General features: G+C 41.3%; 1 long non-coding RNA gene across 9 annotated transcripts in view; it reads left to right on the forward strand.

The window, feature by feature from the left end:
- Window positions 1-12,457, forward strand: part of LOC132209278 (uncharacterized) — a 372,299-nt gene that overhangs the window by 56,393 nt on the left and 303,449 nt on the right. The window contains exons 9-10 of one of the 9 annotated variants that reach the window (XR_009445361.1): window positions 4,513-7,040; window positions 8,860-9,268. The exons of the other annotated variants lie outside the window; for them this stretch is intronic. This is a non-coding gene — a long non-coding RNA (uncharacterized LOC132209278). Of the gene's footprint in view, window positions 1-4,512; window positions 7,041-8,859; window positions 9,269-12,457 lie in introns of those variants that run through there. 9 annotated transcript variants of the gene reach the window in all.

The following is a 12,457-nucleotide window of genomic DNA, read 5'->3' on the forward strand; positions in this document are numbered from 1 at the left end:
CTCAGTAATACTGTCTGCCACAGGGCCCTCACCCCCTCCTCTCTTTAACACACTCCGCCACCGTGCCCTCACCCCCTCCTTTCAGTAACACTGCCAGTCACAGGGTGCCCACCCGTTGCCCTCAGTAACACTGACAGACTGTCACAGGGCCCTCACCCGCTCCTCTCAGTAACACTGCCCGTCACAGGGACCTTAGCCGTTCCTCTGAGTAAGACTGCCTGTCGCAGGGCCCTCACCCACTCCTCTCAGTAACACGGCCCGTCACAGGGCCTTCAACTGCTCCTCTTGGTAACTCTGACTATCTCCCGGCCTTAAACCCCTCCTCTCAGAATCACTGACTGAATGTCACAGGCCTCTCACTCCCTCCTCTCAGTAACACTGCCTGTCACAGAGCCCTCATCCGCTGTTCTGAGTAACACTGGCTGACTGTCACAGTGCCCTTACCTTGCCCACTTATCTGAATTAGAGACAATATCAATGTGGTTGCTTTATCAAGAACAAATACGGAGAGAAATTAATGTCACAATCAAAGTGAACTTGATTAGTAAGAGAATGTGATGGAATGTCTTTATTTATTTAATATAAGTATGTTATTACTGATTTTATGACCTGAAGTCACAGCCGTATTCAATCAGCTTCACTGTCTATATTTGCAACTCATTGACATAAAGTATTTAGTGACGTTCAAAATTGATCCCAATGTTTCCTAATCAGATTTTTTGAAAAGCCAGTGCCAGACTTTGTGAATAACAATACCTGACACCAGGTTCATAGCTAAAACAAAAGATTTTACAGTTTATGAACAATATAGTATCTTTTTTAAAAAAAGTTAAGCAAAAAGGTATTCTGACGAACGCCTATGACTTAAACATCATCTTTTTTGATTCTAGCCCCAATTCTAGCAAAGACAGAAAGACAGACAAACAGATTATAATTAAGGAATGTATCAAAGAGAAAAAACTAAATCAAGTGTAACTGGCCAGTTTACTTAACCAGACTGCATGATCTTTAAAATGGAAAGAACTGTGGATGCTGCAAATCAGGAACAAAAACAAAGCTGCTGGAAAAGCTCAGCAGGTCCAGCAGCATCTGTGAAGGAAAAAAAGAAGTAAGATTTCAGATCTGTTAACCCTTCTTCTGATCAGGTCTGAGGAAGGGCCACCAGATCTGACATCGTACCTCTTTTTTGCCTTCACAGATGTTTTCAGACCTGCTGAGCTTTTCCAGAAATTTTGTTTTTGTCCATCATCTAAAATCTCACAGTCAGATGAGATTGTATGTTAAGTTAAAATCTGAACAATCTACAGATGCTGTAAATCAGAAACAAAAACAGAAGTTGCTGTAAAAAACCAGCAGATCTGGCAGCATCTATGGAGAGAAAACAGAGTTAACATTTTGGGTCGTATTACCCTTCCTCAGAATTCCTTATTTCTAAGTGTCACAGGATCTGAAACGTTAATTCTAACTTCTGTCCATAGATGCTGCCAGACTCGCTGAGCATTTCCAGTAATTTCTGAGCTTCTGTCTTGGTTTCTGAAAACATTGAGCTATGCAAATACCTTTCAGTAGGCTTTGGGGGATATTTAATTATTACTTGTAACAGAGGACCTCTTAACTTAGAATAAGTTGATAATGGGAGGACAACCAGTTGGCAATCAAATCTCTGTCCTGTAGCTTTTGCAGGGACAATCCTTCTGATTTAAAGACAGTTCAATATTGGTTTCTCTTTGCTAATGACTCATCAATAGAGTTTTCTTGGAAGAAGAATTGACCTGCAATTAACATCCAGACCTAGCCTCATAAACAAATATCAAATTGTTTCTTCTTTTTTCACATAAGCTGCTGCTCACAGTCCAAAGGTCACTCTCAGCTCACAGTTCACAGCTCCAAACCAAAAATGATAATGAACTTAAGTACTAGGAGGAGTAAGACAATTCAGCTCCTTGAGCCCCGCTGTTTGATATGATTGTGGTTGATCTTATCTCTGCTGCAACTTCAGTTTCCTACCTGCTCTCCATAATTCTTGAACCCATTATGAACTCAAAAATCGTTCTATCTCCTCTTCAAATTTGCTCAATGTCACAGCCCTCCAATGCCTTCTCAGGGAGTGAATTCCAGAGATTCATGACCCTTCCAGTGTAGAAATTTTTCATCATCCCTTTAAACCTTCTTTCCCTATGCTAAAACTATGACCTCTTGTTCTATTGCCCGCATGAGGAACCATCCTTTCCACGTCAACTTTATCAATCTGCTTGAACATATTATATCCCTCAATTAGATCCCTTCTCATTGTTCTGAACACCTGAGAATGTAGGCCGAAACTACTCTGTCTGTCTTAAGACGCATTCTCGTCTCTGGAATCATCCTGGTGAACCTCCACTGGACTGCCTCCAATACAATGACATCTCTCCTTAAGTAAGGAGACCAGAACTGTACACAGGGCTCCAGGTGTGGACTCACTAATGCCTTGCATAGTTGCAGCGACCTTCTTTTGTATTTGTATACTCTCTTTCTTGAGCAACAAATGCCAAAATTCCATTTCCCTGCCTTAATACCTGCTGTACCTGCTTACTGAGTTTCTGTGATTCATAAAACTAAAAAAAATGAAGGTTTCAATGCTGTTAAAATGAAATCCATCCAAGTAAAATTAAAATAATGATAAGAGGACATTAATAGAAAATGAAAACATTTTTCTCTCTCTGGAGAGCAATATTGAACAGGCTTCACATAATAATGTTATTTGTGAGCTTGGATTCTATACTGGAGGAATGCTGCGCAAGTTTTAAGTTTGAATTGTCCACCTATACCGTGTGTAGTGAGAAGGACAAGACGTGGGTTTTAATCTAATAATTTTCTGTGTTCTTCTGTTATAAATATACATAGGCATCCGTTTGTGAGCATTTTCAGTAATTGAATACCACAGTAAAGAGAACGAAAATTTATCTCACCCTGGAATCTGAATTGTCCAGTATCACCATCAACTGGGATCATAACACTTGTCATTTCAAAGGCCAAACCTGATATTACCACTCGATTCCTCAACTAAAATGGAATTTGATTCATTCAGTTGTCATACATGAATGACCTTGATAGTGTGTTGTAAATTATAAAGTGAAACAAAATAGCCCTTCACCATTTTTCTTGTAAAGCAAATCCATCATATTCGATTGTTGTAGTGGTATAAAACACTAGTAAGTCACACATTGCAAAGTCCTCCTGAATGTGAGCCAGACATTTACATAGATCTGTGGTTAACCTCAAGAGGCAACCCAATCTTGTATTTGTTTCCTTTTTAGGCCACTTTTCTGACAACAAAGACTTCACCAGTCTCCTTAAACAGCTGAGATCAGACTAATTACAAAGCTCTATTTTGTCCATAACCTACCCTTGATCAATGCTAAAGAAGATACACTAGCATTTAAATAAAATTGTATTTATAGAGTCAGAGAGTGATACAACACGAAACAGACCTTTCAGTCCAATTAGTCCATGCTGACCATAATCCCAAACTAAAGTAGTCCTGCCTGCCTCCTGCGCTCGGCCATATCCCTCCATTCATGTACTTACCTGGATGTCTTTTAAATAGTGAAACTGTACCCGCATCCACCAATTCTTCTGGAAGTTCATTCCACATATGAACAATCCTCTGTATAAAAATATTGCCCCTCGTTTCCTTTTTAAATCTTTCTCCTCTCATCTTAAAACTATGCCCCATAGTTTTGAAATCCTCCACAGTAGGGAAAAGACATTTGGCGTTCACCTTATCTAGATCCCTCATTATTTTATAAACATTCATCGGGTGACCCCGAAACCTCCTAAGATGCAGTGAAAAAAGCCCCAGTCTATTCTCACCTTAAATCTCAAAACCTCCATTTCTGGCAACATCCTGGTAATTCTTTTCTGAACCCTCTCCAGCTTAATAATATCCTTCCTTGAACACCGACCAGAATTGGACACAACAGTTTAGAAGAGGCCTCACCAATATCCTGTACAACTTCAACATGGCATTCCAACTCTTCTCCTCAAAGGTCTGAGTCATGAAACACCTTCTTAACTTCCGAAAGAACTACAGATGCTGTAAATCGCGAACAAAAACAAAGTTGCTGTCAAATCTCAGGAAGTCTGGCAGCTTCTTTGAAGGAAAAAACAAAGTTAACGTTTCGGGTCTGGTGACCTTTCCTCAAAACTGGCATTTCCCCTCTTTGCTGTCCACTGTACCACCGATTTTGGTATCATCTGCAAACTTACTAACCAGGCCTTCTATATCCTCATCTAAATCATTTATATAAATGACAACCAAAAGCAGACCCAGCAATGATCCCTGTGGAACACCGCTGGCAACAGGCCTCCAGTATGGAAAACTTCCTTGCATCACCACTCTCCATCTCCTGCCTTTTATCCAATTTTGTTTAGTTTCTACTTAATTAATATTCCAGTAATAAACATCCCTGATGAGCTGCGGAACGGTCACCGCACCCGAAACGTTAACGCTGTTTTTGTTTTCCATCACAGATGTTGCCAGACCCGGTGAGCTATTCCAGCAACTTTGTTTTAGTTCCTGATGAGCTGCGACTTTGTACTTGACTGATTTCCAACATCAAAAGTTCTAAAGGTTGGAAGAGATTGGTTTACCTTGACTTCCTAGCTTGAAAATGTGCCTTTTATGCAAAGAAACTGTACTCTGGGACAGTGGTTTTTCAGATTTACCTGCAGGTCCAGCTGTGAATCGGAGTTGAAGTAGTTGCAAGCACTGATGAATAGGCAGCTATTTAGCCTCTGGATGGAATCCTGTGGAAGCGACGAGGGTCTAGGTCATTGACTCGAGAACTGATGAGGGAACGGCTTGCCCCAACCAGCTTCCCTTCAGGGGAACGCCAGCCTCAGGTCGCTCCCCTCAAGGGGTATGTCATCCTGACCTTGCTCCTCTCATGCGTAGGCAGCTACATCTTTCTCCCCTCTGGCACATAATAGACCGGTGGAAAACCTGGTGGGATGCCACTTTCCATGAGCGGTTGGCTAACCAGAACCCAGCAGGTGTAGTAAGCAGCAGTGTCACTTGGGAGGTGATGATCTCTGTTACCATTGGCAACCAACCTACGATTATTGCTCGATCTCGGACCAGGATTGAGTGAAACACCATTAGCACGCCACTTCCCCTTCTTGATGTTGCACATTGAATGCCTTTGAAAGCCTGTTACATTTCTTAATGGTGACTCCCCTGCCCACTGTTGACTCAATACCAGTTGTTGTGGGATGATGTATGTGTACGTCAGTTGCTCAATTGGGGACTTTAACTCGCAATGAAGTTGGGAAGTTATGCACAAGTCTTCTCACCATGGATTTAATCTGGCTCTAAGCAGAATTGTAGGTGGTGCCATCCTTCCACCTGATTAAATGTCCTCTATTTTCAAACTTGCCACAAGGGAAAGTACAAAATCCCGCTGTTTTTGTTATCAATTCATGGTTTTTAATTTTGCAATCAGTGTCGTAAGCAGCAGATTAGTTCAGTCCTTGTGAAATTGAAGGCAATGCAACACTTTAATTGGTCACTTTTTAACATGGCAGGTTCTCAGACTGAGGAAATGGTGAATGTTGTTGATCTTTAATGCAATATAATGGAGGAGAGAAAAATCTGGACTATAGAGCCCACAGGAAGAAAATTATAATCTGTCAGTGCTGCCTCCATTAGAACAATGCCAAGTAAATACCCGTCCCCATATCGAACAATAGAAGTTTCCTGCATATCAGAACATACCCATTGAGTGGGGAACTGATGAATAATGCAGGAGCACCATCGGATTGAAATACTTTTATTCTAAGAATTTCAGAACATGCTGGGATTTTTATAGCAAGCAATACTTGTGATGGAATATTCTTTTAATGTCAAAATGCTGCAACAGTTTGGAAGAACCAATATTAAATGGATATTATTGCAGATAATATATGTGAATTAAATAAAATTGTTTGCTTAAAGTATTTTGTAATTCGAATTGAATGTCGCATTTTTGTATCTTAGTTGTCTTCTGTTTCTAATTTTTCTTATTTTTATAGAGCAGGTATTGTCCTGGTCACTTGTAATGCTGCCAATTCAAGATTAACTACATGGATGGTCTCTATCAGTTGCTTAATCCCCGATGTCAGTTTGCAATCCTGAATCCAAGATTGTCACTTCATCTTTCAATTCTGTGTATAATCAAAGTCTGAGATCAACAGCTTTCATTTTACTATCTGGAAGTCAATCAGTGCAGATTTTGTTTGTAAACAAGCGTTCTGTATGTAAAACTGCTTCGTTTAATTAGATTAGTTAGTTAAGATTCATTTTAATGAAATGAATCATAACTAAGCTTCATCTCTTCCTCATTCTGATTCTGAACACATGGTATGTCACGCAATGGCAATTCAATTTTGCATTGGTGCCGGTTCAAACCATGTGTTTTCCAACTACAGATTGATACAGATGAAATTGTACCATTTCCTTTTTAGTACCATTCTCACCATACAGTGTTTCTGTTCATTACGTTTCTGTGCACAGTTCTGAACCAGTCCCCTTGCCCCTGAGCTTGCCAAATGTCTCAATGTTGTCATGACATTGTCAAAGAATTCATTCCTTGGTAGATTCAGAGATAAATTAATGTAACCTAGTATGTGTTAATGCCTCTGCTGTAATCGGGCGAAACACTCAGGCCATTGTCTTAATTTTTCTCTCTTGTATTTATATTGAAATGTTGACCATGCCATTTGCTCCACTTACTGGAATTGGACTTGTTACAGAAGTGCTGAACGTCAACTTGCCAAATACAATTGGATGAAAAGTATGAGGCCAATCAGTCTCTTGAAACACTTTCTCTATGCAATCAACATAACAACATTCATTGACAATGAAAAATTACGTACGTGCTTCAGAAGATTAGATTTGAAACAGAGATTTGTGAATATGAATGGAGCTATATATGTCCCCATCTCAGGCACCAACCTCAAGTTCACCTGGACTATCTACAACACCTCTGTCACCTTCCTGGACCTCTCTGTCTCCATCTCAGGTAACCACCCAGAAACCGATATCCATTTCAAGCCCACCGACTCCCACAGCTACTTAGAATACACCACCTCCCACCCACCTTCCTGCAAAAATTCCATCCCCTATTCCCAATTCCTTCACCTCCGCCTCATCTGCTCCCAGGATGAGGCATTCCATTCCCGTACACGTCAGATGTCCTTGTTTTTCAACGACCGCAACCCCCCACCCCCCCACCCAACCACACAGAGTGGTCAAGAACCATGTCTCCCACATTTCCTGCAACTCATCCCTCACACCTCATCCCCGCAATAAGCACCAAAAGAGAACCCCCTCATCCTCTCATACCACCCTACCAACCTCTGGATACAACGCATCATCCTCCAACACTTCCACCATCTGCAATCTGACCTCACCACCAAAGACATTTTTCCATCCCCACCCTTGTCTACTTTCTGGAGAGACCACTCTCTCCATGACTCCCTTGTTGGCTCCACGCTTCCCTCCAACCCCACCACACCCGACATTTTCCCTGCAACTGCAGGAAGTGCTACACGTGCCCCCATACCTCCTCCCTCACCCCCATCCCAGGCCCCAAGAAGACTTTCCACATCAAGCAGATGTTCAACTGCACATCTACCAATCTGGTATACTGCATCCGCTGTACCCGTTGTGGACTCCTCAACATCGGGGAAACCAAGGAGAGACTTAAGTGTTCTGCAAAGCAGTCCCTATGCTCGGTTCACAACAAACAACTGCACCTCCCAGTCGCGAACAATTTCAACTTCCCCTCCTATTCCTTCGACGACATGTCCATCCTGGGCCTCCTGCAGTGCCACAACAATGCCACCCGAAGGTTGCAGCAACAGCAACTCATATTCTGCTTGGGAACCCTGCAGCCCAATAATATCAATGTGGATTTCACAAGCTTCAAAATCTCCCCTCCCCCTACTGCATCCCAAAACAAGCCCAGCTCGTCCCCGCCTCCCTCACCTGTTCTTTCTCTCACCTATCCCCTCCTCCCACCTCAAACCACACCCCCATTTCCTTCCTACTAACCTCACCCCTTGACCTGTCCATCCTCCCCGGACTGTCCTATCCTCTCCCTACCACCCCACCCACACTCACCTCTACTAGCTCCACCTCTTCAACTTGTCTGTCTCCTCTCCAACTATCTTCCCCTCTATCCATCTTCGATCCACCTCCCCCTCTCTCCCTATTTAGTTCAGAATCCTCTCCCCCTCCCCCTTTTCTGATGAGGGGTCTCGGCCCAACATGTAAGCTTTTGTGCTCCTAAGATGCTGCTTGGCCTGTTGCGTTCATCCAGCTGCACACTTTGTTATCTCTATATCTCGTAACAACCTCATTGAGTGAGTTCTAGAGCGAATTGTGCAGGGTAGACTTAGGGTTTATCATTCTAACTTGCCAGTCCTGAAAGATGAAACTTGGTTTGTGTTGGATGTTTGTTTTAATAGCTATGAAAGATATCCTGAAAGGATATGTCAAATCTTTTGTTGAGAATTTTACCCATTTAGTCGCTCTAATCTTTTTCCTTTTTTAAAGTTTCCTTGGTAGTCATAAATTTCAAATATCTGCACAATTTTATTTGGCTTTGTATTGGTTCTCTGAGATTTTCTGTTAATGGCTCCATGACCTGCTAGCTCATTACAGAATTTATCATTGATGTGCCTGTAACAAAATCTTTAGTCTTATACTATATATTCCCAATTTCAGGATAAAGTCCAGAGAGACCTTTTAAAGGAAAGGGGTTTCGAAAGAAAACTTCAGTTCCAACGATCAAAGTCATGAATAGTTGATAAATTATTTGCATTTCATATTTCCAGAACCTAACCCGGAAGAGAGAGCCCAGAGAATTGCCAAAGCTGTCCTCAAACAGTCAACAGAAGTGAAGGAAAATTGGGAGCAATTGAAAATCCATGCAAGCAACTGGCAGAAACAGGTGGAAAAGGCATTGGAGAAACTTCAAGAACTGCAGAAAGCTCTGGATGATCTTGAGGCTCGTGATAACAGCTGAGGGGGTCCACACTGATTGGCAACCTGTGGGTGATCTGCTTATTGACTCATTGCAGGATCACATTGATAAAACCAAAATAAGTGCAATTACATTGCACTTCACTTATGAACAGATGTAACTGCAATGTTGTATCGAGACGATCAGTAATATGAGTACTTAAGTAATATTGATTGAATGGTTGTTAACTTAATTTGAAAATTAAAACTTAGTTGAGCATGCCTTCTGATGATATCACATCGGTAATATTAGTATAATTGAGGATTCTATTAGTCAGTGACATCAGCTGAGTTATCTGCTTGTTGCTATGTTATCAGGATTAAAGGTAAAGTCTTAGCACGCCATTTGGCCACTCCTTAGAGAGAGACAACTGGTTATGATTTAACCTGAAGATCACCATGCCTCGGGCAAGTAGAGGGGTTGAGGCAAAGATCCTTTGTGGTAAGCTCACTGGTGTGGCAATTGAGCCCTCTCTGCAGGGCATCACTTTGCATCACAAACCAACCGTTCAGCCAACTGAATTTGAATGGAGCTTAGGATTGTAGAGTAATCCATGCAATTGTATTTTTTTGAATGAATGTTTCTAACTGGGACTCTCTCACTGGCAAACTTTTTAAAAGCCAGCTCAGCCATACAGGTTAGATGAGTTCCTGATCTCAGCTGAATTTTTTGATCTGGGGTGGGTCAGCGTTAGGAGTTCAGTGATTGGAATGAATTCTCATTAAATTAGCGAGAGGGATACTACACGTGAATAGACCGATGTTTTGAAAAGAGGATGAGATACGAGCAAAAGTTTAATTGATGGAGAAGACCAGCCACAATCATCATCAACGGTGGAGCAGGCTTGAGCAGCCATGCAACATTGTGCTGCCGCTATTTGACTTGCTCCGTGAAGAGGAAGGAAAAGGGTCAAAGTTTCAAAAATGCTGAAGACCACATCATTCTACAACCTCAAAATTTGATTGTGTTCAGCATATTATCACTACTGGTACCCCTCTTTCCTGGTCTATCATCTCAGCAGCTCTACTCTGCCCAAAAGCTGGTTACCAGTGACATTTTTGAAGGCTCTTCCCAAGTCTGAAAATCATTTTTGTTACGTAGAATCAGAGTTGGCGTGTGGAAGGAGGTCTTCTGGCATATCATAGCTCTTTGAAATAACTCCCCAATTCATCCCTGTCTGCTGTGCAATGTCTTCAAACACTTTATATCTCTTTAATGGAGGCAAAGTTTTGAAGGCATCTGAAAGGAGTATTAACGATCCCAGAATACAACTGAGCCTTATTAAGTTCTTAGTTCTGATGATCAAGAGCTTGATCAAAGAGGATTGTTTTAAAAAGTGCCTTAAAAGAGGAAAGGTACAGCGGCGAAGAGGTGGAGGAAGTCTCTTGTTGGGTTTGAAGCCTACACAATTAAATGTTTGACAACCAGTAGTGGGCCATTTAAAATCAAGAGTGGGCAAGAGGACATAATTAGACGAGTGCAGATATCCTGAAGTATGGTTGGACTGGTGGAGATTACCAAAATAGCGATAGGCGTAGCCAAGGAACGATGTGTAAACAAAAATGAGAATTTAATAAATTTACTGTTAATAGTATCAGTGAGTTAGAAAGTACGGAGAATAGGATTTGTTTCAAGATGAGACTCAGGCAGTGGAGTTTTAGATGACCTCATAACACTCTTGGTCACCTGTAGAGAGTTATTATCTGACACTCCACTCAAGCCAATTCTATGATCTTTTGATCTTTCTGCTTATAAATTGTGTGTCTGTGTGGTCACCTCACTAACTGCACCTGGTGAAGGTGGCTGCACTCCAAAAGCTTGTGTGATTTCAAATGAACCAGTTGGACGACAAGCTGGTGTCATGTGACTTCTGACTTCAAACAGTTATAGAATATGTTTTCAATCCTACCTTGACTTGATAATAAGACATCTTCCTAAAATTTATAAAATGAGAAGTATGTCTAACCCTGAGCCTTAGAGTGTTTTAGATGCCATGGGCAAATGTGGGACTCCAGCAGGGAATGCATTGGAATTGTCAGGTCCAGAAGTGAAGTAGTTCCAGATGAAGGTTTCACTGCTAATGAGCCAAGACAAGAGACAGGTAGAGAGTATTAAAAAGATGTAAAGAGACAGCTTTAGGGATTGCATGAATGTGTGGTCGGACCACAAACAGTGGTCTTCCCAGTTTTAAATTGTTGTCTCCACATCGTTCCGCAACTTCATGTTCTGTTCAAAGGGCATTACTGACAAGAACGCAGAAGTTAGCTTGTCAATATATCTTGATTTTTCCACCATGTTCTCCAATTATGAACACCACATGTGCACTGTACAAAGTGAACCATTCAAACCTTAAAAGGAAATGTTCAAATTGTGGAATATAAAGTTAAATTTATTTTATTGAAAATTTAAATAAATTACATGAGGGTTTGACCAAGACCGAAAGGAATTAGATGGAACACCAGCTGAATAAAACAAGCAGTAGTAAGGTGGTATTAGCTGGATGTTCCTGAAGAAAGAGAACGCAGCCAACCTTTCTTCCATAAGGGGGATTAATTGTGTGGTGTCAGACACAGTTCCTTCTGTCTTTACTGTCTGACTGTACTATGGTTGTAATATTTCCTTTTTAAAAGGCTCAGGGTTAGACATATTTCTCATTTTATAAATTTTAGGAAGTTGTCTTATTATCAAGTCAAGGTAGGATTGAAAACATATTCTATAACTGTTTGAAGTCAGAAGTCACATGACACCAGTTTGTCGTCCAACAGGCTCATTTCAAGTCACACAAGCTTTTGGAGTGCAGCCCCTTCATCAGGTGCAGTTAGTGAGGTGACCACACAGACACACAGTTTATAAGCAGAAAGATCAAAAGATCATAGAATTGGCCTGAGTGGAGTGTCAGATAATAACTCTCTACAGGTGACCAAGAGTGTTAGAGGCAAGTAAAGTGTTTATGAAGTCAATGTCAGTGCTGTGCTGTCATGATAATCGGACAGCGCAACAGGAATGTACAAAAGGTGACATCTCAGGTCAGACTCTGACTTGTAGTTGAGAGGCTTGTGTTCAGAATCTGTCTTAGAGTTTTAAGCTTTATTTCCAAAGCAGGAATTTATAAGATACCACACTGACTGTAACTACAAGTTGTGTGTTTCTTCAACAAAACATCTGCAAATAAACAGACATCCTGGATGAAGACTTATTATCTGACACTCCACTCACACCAGTTGTATGATCTTTTGATCTGTTTGCTTATAAATTGAGTGTCTGTGTGTTTTCCTCTCTGACTGCACCTGATGAAGGGACTGCATTCCAAAAGCTTGTGTGATTTCAAATAAACCTGTCAGATTATAACCTGATGCCATGTGGCTTCTGACTTTGTCCATCCCAGTCCAACACCAGCACCTCCATATTGT

The sequence above is a fragment of the Stegostoma tigrinum genome, unplaced genomic scaffold, assembly GCF_030684315.1.
Source record: "Stegostoma tigrinum isolate sSteTig4 unplaced genomic scaffold, sSteTig4.hap1 scaffold_80, whole genome shotgun sequence".
NCBI classification, from domain to species: domain Eukaryota; kingdom Metazoa; phylum Chordata; class Chondrichthyes; order Orectolobiformes; family Stegostomatidae; genus Stegostoma; species Stegostoma tigrinum.